The 8,434-nt window shown below is 34.3% G+C and overlaps 1 protein-coding gene across 7 annotated transcripts in view; it reads right to left on the bottom strand.

The window, feature by feature from the left end:
* Window positions 1-8,434, bottom strand: part of KIF13B (kinesin family member 13B) — a 167,371-nt gene that overhangs the window by 143,079 nt on the left and 15,858 nt on the right. The gene's annotated exons all lie outside the window — the stretch shown is intronic.

The following is an 8,434-nucleotide window of genomic DNA, read 5'->3' as shown; positions in this document are numbered from 1 at the left end:
TTCAATTTCTTTTTACTTTACAGTCTTCTTTTGGCTTTGTTTTTTGTTTTACTGGTATATTTAGACACTGTGTGCTAAAAATAATGTAACCACAACTTAGTGGAACTAGAAATTAATAAAGATTATCCTAACTCTTAGATTGATGCTTGGCAAAGAGTTGATGTTCAATTGTTAAATGGATCATAAGGGTTCCTAAGGTACTGGGATATAGTAACATTCTGGGTTGGATTGGTTTCTCACCTCGTACTTCCTGTAGCACTGCTACCTCCATCTTTAAAACTGAAGTCTACATTCTTATACAATATCTGGTTTATGAGAGCAACAACTCCTACACTACTAATTTTTTTAAAAAGACAAATTTTTAAAACCTCAATAGTGGGGCTTCGTAGTTTTACCTAAACTTTATTTGTAGGTTTGTAATTAGAGATCTTATCTAGTATATTATATATTATCTGATAATTGTATGCTGAATCCAGGATTCTGGGGAAATTCAAAGCATTTAATTCCTATTAGCTATAACTTACTTAATCTAGTAACTAACCATACACACATAACCCTGAGTCCTCATTATATCAAATGTTAGTAGCCAAGTTAACTTTCAGGCACAGTGATAGAGGTTCTCTTTTCTTGTATTAAAAAAAGTTCATTCTTCCTTATTGCTATACCAATAAAAGTCATAAAAGCAATAAAAGCATAACCAAGATAATTACATATCCAACGACAATGCTAAAAATCATAAATTTTACTATAACAGTCTAATTTTTGTTCAGACGAGTTTACTAATTAACTACAAAACAGTTCATATTAGCAACTTACTCGGCTTTACTGGTAAAACTTCAAAAAAATCTGTATTGATATCTGATTATCTGCTACTATTAACTATGCAACGATATGAATTCAACCATATATATTATTATCTTTTGGGCTTTTAAGAGTCTCCCTGATTCATTTACACAACTACATTCAAAAGTAAATGATTTATATACTTAATGCTCATAATATGTTTTTAAAAGAGGAATCGTCTAAAATTTCTGAATACATAGACTAAGGTTCTTCCTACTTTACTCTGACATAATTAGGGTGGACAGACTCCCCTAGGAAGAGCCTCTTTATGAAATTAAAACATACCACACACTATTCTCTAGAGGAGTAAACTCTATTTGGGCAGAATTATTAGCCTCACTCAAGTCATTTCACAGCACAGAGAACAAACAGATCTATTGTACATATCATAATTACATTTTGCATGACTTCCTTCAATTAAAATCTTTACTTAAATTAGCCTCTGTATAGCAGTAGAGAAATTTTAAATATCATTATCTAATATGACCTAAGGATGCCTTCCACTAACAAGAAATTAGTCTGAAAAAGACTATATATTTCAATTATTGACATAAGACCCTCCCCTTGGTAGCATTACTCAGTTCATTTGTAAGAGAAATGAATATGCATGGGTCGACCTCACTTAATTCTGCATATATTTGAAATATAAATTTATATTTCTCTATATATTCATTCATTTACCAATATATGGGTATTCTGAACCTCGAAAGAAGGGCTGGGTATGTTTTGATCATATCAGGCATTCATTAATTACCTAATGATCTTGACTTAACTGATGTCTAGTATACAATCAGAAGGAATAAAAAGATTTTTAATGACTTTACTGACTACTGCTGGTTGAGATCATCACCTCAGACATTCTTCTCACTACAGTGGCAGCTATCACCTTCGCATTATCGATTAATCACTAGGTTAAACATGACCAAATGGAAAGGAGTGGGAAGAACCATATTGTTACTATAAAATAAGAAAATCTCTGCTACGCATAGTGAAAATGTAAAGAAATACAAGGGAAAGGAAAAAAACAAATTCAGGAAAGTGGTTCACTGGGTGGGGAGGAAACGGGTTAGAAATTGGGAGGTAGTTCACAGAAGGCTTAAATGGTATTAGTAATGATTTGTTCAACTGAGTGATGGGTACATAAAAGTGTTTTATTCTTTAAACCTTTTTGTATACTATTTTTTAAAAATTTTGCTCAATTTCTTTAAACCTTGCAAGAAGTACCACTCAATAGAAAAGTATACTAGATTTCTTCTCAGCCTTTTGGCTAAAATCAAGTATAGAAAAGAATACTAGAACCCGGGGTTCCGAATCAGTAGCCAAGAACTGAATCTGGCCAAAACCTGTTTTGTTTGGACAGCACATGTTTTGTTTTGCGTTTTAGTTGTAATTTGAAGGCCTTCAGGCAGGGGTATGAACTCTTCAACCAGCTAGTCACCACCATTTTCCTTACAGTAAAGAGAATTCTTTAAAAGCCAAAGAAATTTAATCCTCATACACATGTGGCGTAAATGTAAAATGGTGCAGCTGCTTTGGAAAACAGTCTGGCAGTTTCTCAAAATGTTAAGCATAGAGTTAACAGACAATCCAGCAATTCCATTCCTAGATATGTACCTAAGAGAAATGAAAATGCACGTCTACACAAAGACTTCTACACAAATGTTCACAAATGTTCGCAGCATTATTCCTAATAGCCAAAAAGAGGAAACGATACAAATATCCATCAACTGAAGAATGGATTAACACAACAGAATTCAATGAAATATTACCCCACCATAAAAATGCGTGTACTGACAAATGCACCAACATGGATAAACCTCAAAACATTATCCTAAGTAAAAGACATCAACCATCAAAGATCACATAGTATATGATTTCATTTATATGAAATGTCCAGAATAGGCAAATCTCAAATCTAGAGAGTATATTAATATGGTTATTAAAATGTTATAAAATTAGATACTGATGTTAGTTGTACAACTCAGTAAATAATGTCAACCAGTGGTCATTGGCACCAATTCAACACCAATAAATCACCAAGAAATCTTCAATTTGGGGTGCGCTGAAGGAGGACACTGCAAACAGCTCAATAGTGTTACAGATCGATTATGAAAGAGCACAGCTATGGAACAGCACTACTGTGAGGCAGCTGTTGAGAAAAGGACACCCTCAGCCCTGTCTGTCTACACAGCTCTGCTCTGCTCATGTGCCAAGGAAGGCTCCCCTCTGCCCCTATCTAGTCCACTGTGATGTGTGATCAATAAAACTGCTACGGAGGATATGTTGCACAGCTATGATTGGACAGGGTAAGTCTCAGCCCTACTGGCTGAAATATGATTCTAGGAACTCCTTTATAAGGGTGGGCTCAGACAGCAGGAACACAGTACATACAGGAAGGCAGTTCAGTGCAGGCAGCAGGCCATTTAGTATAGGCTTCTCCCTGAAGCATAGCAGGTCCTGTTTAGCAATGGCTTTTTTTTTTTTTTAATTTGAGCCCAATTAGCCACCAGGAGTCTTTCTCAACAGGTATTTTCTTTGTCAGGGTCAACATTAAAACTCATTGAATTTTTCACTTTAAAGGGGTGATTTACATAGTATATATAGTATATCTCTATAAAGTAGTTTAAAAATAAACCAAGATATCATTCATTTCTTAGAGTTTGTGCATTAGATTAATGCCTAAATTTAGTTCTCAAATTGTGGTCTGAGAACTCCAGGGGATCACCCACAGCTTTTCAGTGGATCTTTAGATCAGAACTATTTTCATAATACTGAGATATTTGCCTTTTTCACTGTATTGATATTTGCAAATTGATATGGTGCAAAAATGATGGTGGGTAAAACTGCTCATACATTTAGCATAGTGACACCAAGGTATACCAGTTACTAGCAGTCATTGCGTTCTTTATCATCACACCCTCAAACCAAAAAAATAAAATCCTTTTCACTTTGAAATGTTCTCAATAAGGAGTAAAATTATAAATTTTATTCAATCTGGACTCTTGAATACACATCATTTTAATATTATGTGTGACAAAATGGGAAGCAGCTATGAAGCCCTTCTGCTGCATACTAAAATATAAAAAGTGTGATTATATGAGATGTGGGCCAAACGAGTCGCTTTTTTAATAGAACAGCATTTTTACTAGAAACGACTATCCGTTCCTATGGCAAAATGCATTCCCATTTCTAAACTCACCTACACATAACTTTTATAACAAAACTGTTTCATAAAGTGGAGGCTGACACTCTCCACGGGAAATCACACCTTACTCCCTTTTAAAACAACATTTTAAGTATCTCAGTCAATCTTTTAACCTGCATTAACAGGAAAGGCCTGTTTGGTGGGTAAAGGAGGGAATAAAGAAAAAGGCAGAAGATAAAACTTAGCCTCGGAAACTATTTTGCCCTATCATCGGGACAAGCTAACTAGTATTAACATTTTATTATAGGATAAAATTTTAGTAAGTTTTAAGATATAATTCAAACAAAGTGAGGCTTAAAGATTTATTTAGTTATTTAAAAGGGACTGCTCTACATCATGGTAATATTCTAACTGTTACAAATGGGACTTAAAGTATTCCTAATATTAAGAATCATACATTGAGAATTAATTACACTTGTAAAAATCTACTAAGAATAGATAATGAATTAGTCATTTATTAGCCCTAAAAGATGATTTGTAAATATGTTGCTGATGAAGATTTGGAAAACCCCAAGGACCAACCCAGAAAACATTATTCAGGGCAAAAAGGTAATTCCAAAAAGATATTTAATTATATTAGTAGCAGTATAAGCAGTGTAGCTATACATGAGAAAATAAGTAGATCGAATCTACCTGTGTGTATCCAGTACTATACACATAAGGAAAAAAACAATCTGCTGTATTTGTCATTAGAATGTTCAAGTACAGAATTGTGGAATAGAAAGAGTTTGTCCCTGATCTTTTCCGTATTTGATAAAACGTCCCTTTGTTCTTGCCCATTTTCACAAGCAATGATTTGATCTGGTTTCTCCAGTTAGTTGATACTAAGAAGAGAAGCGCAGATTGCAAGGATTAATACTTTATTCACTGTAAACATAAAATTAGCAGTCCCATCTCTCTAATAGATGGTATGTTAGTCTCAAAGAGCCCCACCAACTTTGGGCAAACTAGATAAAATAAAGTTTCTGACTTTGCAAAGCTGAAATTTGTTTAGAACTAGGTAATTTCTTGATGGCCATGTATATTTAAGTATCAAATACATTTCGGTTTAAAAGTTTTTTACTTCCTTTATGAAGTTATATTCTAGCTCGCTAAACATACCATGGACTACAACTTAAACACAGGCTGTAATAATAATAATGGTAATACTCAAAATAATAGGTAACATTTATATAAGGTTTATTGTAAATAACTAGGCACTGCCATTTTACATATTTTAACTCATTTAATCATAACAACCTATAGGCAGGCACTATTACAATCTCCACTTTATAGATGAATAAATTCAGGTAGAGGACAACTAAGTAACTTGCCCCATATCGCACAAGTTAAGTGGTGTAGCTGGGATTCGGTCCAGGATGTCTGACTCCAAAGTCAGCATTTTTACTCTGGATAGCCTTGCACTATAATTTTCTGAATTTTAAGTCTATTATTTTCAAAATGGTTTTAAAATTTCATATATAGCACAGCAAAAATATTTCCAAATTCTTCATGATTAAGCTGTTAAACTGGAAATGGTTTACCTATTCATTTAACCGTGGCTTCTATTAGTTTTAATAAGCATAAACATCAAATCATGAAATTTTCAGAAATTAACGCAAAATTAATCAGAAAAACATATAAACCACTGTTTCAAAATTTATTCATGTTCGCTTTTAAAGTACACTGATTTCGATGTTAAATATACATACAAAACGTCACAGTTTTATTTTAATAGAATTGGATATTATTCTAAAAGCAAGGATATTGTGGCTTTTAAAGGAAAAATATTAATTTGAGTATTTCTGGCTAGTGATTCAAACAGACTCAAATCATTTTCATGTTAATTTCAAACCCCTGGCTCTCTAGTTAAAGTACAGCCCCTATACAACTGTAACTTGTTTTATGGATTAGTCATTTTACAAGCCAGACTGTAATTAACCTCATGTCATATAAAATAGCTTTTAATTTGTGCTTTCTTACCTATTTTTCCTCAAATTTAATAAAGTGAATATATACCACTGGGCTGCTACATTCCAAAATTTCTATTTTCTTTTTTCACCTTAATATTACATTAAAAGAAAAGCACTTTTCAAGAGGTGGTCTTTTGTCACACTAGTAATGTTCTTGTTTTTTATCTGAGTGCCGGTTATGGGAGTGTGTTCAACTTATGAAAATTCATCAAGCTGTATACACTTTTCTATATATATATATATATATATCACATGTCAAAAAAAAAGTTGTTTTTTAAAAAACAAAGTTGTGCTTCCTAACTTTACTTAACCAAAAACCACTACTACATACAACCCTATTGAAAGTTGTCATTTTTAAGTTTTTTATCAGATGGTACTCTAAGCACTAAGTAGTACTCAATTTGTATTTTCAGCATATGGAAAAAAAAGCCATCCAAGATATTCTGTGGATAGACAGCACCAAAAGGTGCTATCTAATTCTTTCACAAATCCCTGAGATTTAAAGATCACAAAATGCCCACTACCTCAGCGAAGTCTCCAGCCAACAGGCAACACAAACTACCAGACCTGGGTGATGGAGCCTTGTCTCGATGATTCCAGCCCCTGCCTTCAAGCTTCCCAGCTGGGCTCCAGACAGCATGGAGCAGCCATCTCCGCTATGCTGTATCTGAATTCCTGACCCACAGAAACCATAACATAAAAAATGATTATCGTTGTTTTAAGCCACTAGGCTTTTGAAGTAATTGGTTATGGAGCAACAGAAAACTAAAACACTTCATAAGTAAAGACCACACGTAGGTAATCTATGCTAGCAAGTAGCAAAGTCAGAATTTGAACCAAGTCAGTCTTTATATAAAGCCAACACTTTCCATCACAGAATATTGCCTCCAAGCTTGTTCAGAAGTGCCCAAATTTCCAAATAAAGTGACATTCCCAAGACTGAAAAAAAACTAAGAGCAATAAACAGCCCCTCAAATTAATGATCTCAATTAATCTCAAGACAATAGGTCATTCAATTAGCAGGCCCCAAATCCCAGCATCATTTCTGACACATCTATACCTTCGCACCCTGATAACAGCATATCTGATGGTACCCATGTGCTAGAGATGCTGAAGAAATATCTCTACATCAATAACAATAAAGCTGAACATTTATAAAACACTTTACAAAACACTTTAGCAATCACCAATTTGATGTTCAGAAAACACATCTGTGAGACGGGTAAGGCAGGCATCGTACAGATGAGGTTCAAAAAAGTTAAAAAAATAACTAGCTACAACTACATAGTTAAGTAAGGATTCAATTTCAGATTTTCTGACTCAAAGTCCAGTGCTTTTTTCAACTCAAATTCAACTCAGCTCCAAAGAACATTTATGTCCTGTGTATTTCCATGTACAGTACAATATTGTTTCTACGAGTATTTATTATGTCTACCTTGTGGGAGCCATCATGGCAGGCACTGTCTAACTTATGTTCTCTACTACCAAAGTCAGTGCAAAAACACCTCTGTTATAGCTGATCTCTAGGAAAAGCCAGCTTTTCCCCACTTTGATCCATCCTCTACGCTGCTAACTTTTCCTAATCCACCACTTTAATCACAATATTCAAAACCTGTCAAAGAGGACATCTTATCAATAAAAATACAGACCAAATTTCCTTATCTGCTTTCAAAGTCTTCTGTAGTCTGATCCCAGCTATTTAATTAATTTCCCTGCACTTATTGAAAACAACCAATTTAATCTCTTCCTTCTTCCCCAAATTCACTTTCTTTACATCTTCTTGCCCTCTCTCTATCATCCAAACCCAGAAATGATACTCAAGTATTCATTCTCAATCCCTGACAGAGTCCCTTCTCTCCAAGATCGTAAAATCTACTGGAGAGCTACACTGAACAATCCAAAACAATATATAATAATTAAATTGGGTAGTAGAGATTATAGCGTACAAAGATTTAATTATTATATATTGTTTTGGATTGTTCAGTGTAGCTCTCCAGTAGATTTTAAAGTCTTGGAGGGAAAGGACCCTGAAGGCTGCAGAAATGCCTTTAGGAAGAAGGTAGCAGTTGAAATGGGCTCTGACTGACACAGGATTTGAAAGAACTGGCAGAAGTAAAAGCAACCTAAGCTGAGGAACAATCTAAAAGCCTATCCTTCTACCCCACTTCCTCCCATTTCCATATTACTTAATCCTCCAGCCAGCACCTCACCTTCAAGAAGACCTCCTCAATTATTTCACCATCTAATCTAAGCTCTCTGCTCTGATACAGTCTAAAAAGCTCATTCTGGCACTTAGTCATTCCATTTCATAGACCTCATCTCTTCACCTTGATGGCGACCTGTCTCTACATAGGAAGCATTCAATATTTGCTAAGATAAACTCAATTCAGCTTTCGGTCATTTAAAAATCCACTGATCATAACATTGTTTCTTA

This window comes from Pteropus medius, unplaced genomic scaffold (assembly GCF_902729225.1).
Source record: "Pteropus medius unplaced genomic scaffold, Ma_sr-lr_union100, whole genome shotgun sequence".
NCBI classification, from domain to species: domain Eukaryota; kingdom Metazoa; phylum Chordata; class Mammalia; order Chiroptera; family Pteropodidae; genus Pteropus; species Pteropus medius.
The sequence above is the reverse complement of the archived record's forward strand: the minus strand, read 5'-3'. Positions and strand labels throughout refer to the sequence as shown.